Genomic DNA, 1,886 nt, shown 5'->3' with positions numbered 1-1,886 from the left:
GGCAGGTGCTGAGGCGCTAGCAGGCAGATGGCTTGGTTTGCCCCGTTGGATCAGGAGAGCCGACAGACCCTGGCATTCCCAGCAGCGCCACCGCGACCACCCACAGCCTCACCTCCGTGTTTCAGGGCAGCGCTGGAGGATCCCTCCTTCTGCTTACAAATATCGGCAGCTGCGCCTGCAGAGCTGTCCCGCCGAGAAGGACTCCGCCTGGACCCCCGACTAACCGGAGCTGCTGGACACCTGCCGGAGAGGTAAGCCTTGGTTAGATTGGTGGCGGTGATCAGTCTTCAGAAGACACGAGGAGGGTTAGGCCGCACTCCCGGGCATCAAAGGCAGGGCAGAGCCTCGGGTGTTTGACGGCTCAGACCGTCGCCTGGATGCACCGTGGAACAACTCCGCCCACGTGTGGACCGTGAGCGCACCCCAGTATTGGACACCGAGGGGTTCTGTATAATTTGGAGCAGGAGCTCACTCCCAACGCGTCCGACTCGAATGGCCGCCAAGCCACGCCCCCACAAAACCAGTATTAATAGTCAAAGAAAATTATTTTGTCCCCATCTCCCTCTTACTCAAGGAAGTAAAATCAGAACTAGACCTTTATTTTGACAGGAGTGTAACCAGATATAGAGAAGAGGGTGGAGAAATTGTATGTGAAATGGGGACCATACATATAATCTCTACATGAAGAAGTTAAAAATACCATTATGACGGTCATTGTGTCTACAACATGGTCTCTGACTAGACAACTATAAATCTGATTTTTCTATGTTATATTGTGTCTTATCCATATTACCCATGTACCTCATTATTCTTATTTATAGGTCTTTTGTTTTTAACTGTGCCCCCATTGCCTTTTCTAACCAGATATGACATTTATCTTAACCTCAATATCCTATTTTTCTTTTCTTTTCTTTTTTTTACATTTTTCAGTTTGGTGTATCTGATCCTTTTCCTAATTCATACTGTACAGATATATGAAAAAAACAAATGAAATGTAGCAGTAATCTACCAACATTTTAACATTTTGTATTTGTAATTGTTCCATGATTTGCACCAATAAGTACCCATTAAACACACTTTATTCACTGATGGAAAGGAAAGTGACTGCCAAGCCAGAATGAATTCCTTAGAATTTGGTCAACTGGTTGATAATGATATTTAAAAAAAAAACCCAAAAAAAAAAACCCAAAAACTAATTGATCCATAACAAAACAACAAATTTTAAATGCATTTGGTACTGCTCATATAGTGCAAAATTCCACGTAGCAATATCTAAGGGGGTATAGCTCAGTGGTAGAGCATTCGACTGCAGATCGAGAGGTCCCTGGTTCAAATCCGGGTGCCCCCTTCGACTAGTTTTGTTGGCACTTTTACTAAATAAAGCCTAATGCAAAATTTCTGCAAGAGTTGTTACATGACATCCACTTCAATTAATATATGACTTGTTATTCGTAATCTTTGTTTATCCGAATGAATGACGTGTGTAGGAGAAGGTAACCAAGCTACTTTAACTAAGAACCAAGGCAGGATGTCACATCGAGTGATATTTATGAATGTGTGTAACCTCTATACAAGCATATAATTTTTCCGTGTTTACAAATGTGTGAAATTCTAGCATTGGTTGAACATGGGATACCGGGAGTGGAGTGTGACGTGTACAACTTATAAGTATATACCTCAAAACACCCGCGATAAAAGACTACTGTGTTCCAATCTGTTTTTGAACTACATTTCCCAGCATGCCTGCAAAACAGAGCACGCTTAACCTGTCAGTCGCACGACTGTTGAAGCCACAGGTTGCCGAAGCCAGAGGTATATATCACACACGATGCATGTGTCCCCTTTAACTGGTCACATGACTTCCGCCCTAACTTCCAGATATGTGT

General features: G+C 43.3%; 1 non-coding gene across 1 annotated transcript; it reads left to right on the top strand.

Moving 5' to 3' along the window:
* The first annotated feature begins 1,276 nt into the window (after positions 1-1,276).
* Positions 1,277-1,348, top strand: TRNAC-GCA (transfer RNA cysteine (anticodon GCA)). The gene has a single exon. It is a non-coding gene; the product is annotated as a tRNA-Cys (tRNA).
* Positions 1,349-1,886: the final 538 nt, after the last annotated feature.

Source organism: Mixophyes fleayi, chromosome 6 (assembly GCF_038048845.1).
Source record: "Mixophyes fleayi isolate aMixFle1 chromosome 6, aMixFle1.hap1, whole genome shotgun sequence".
In the NCBI taxonomy this organism is placed as follows: Eukaryota; Metazoa; Chordata; class Amphibia; order Anura; family Limnodynastidae; genus Mixophyes; species Mixophyes fleayi.
The sequence above is the reverse complement of the archived record's forward strand: the minus strand, read 5'-3'. Positions and strand labels throughout refer to the sequence as shown.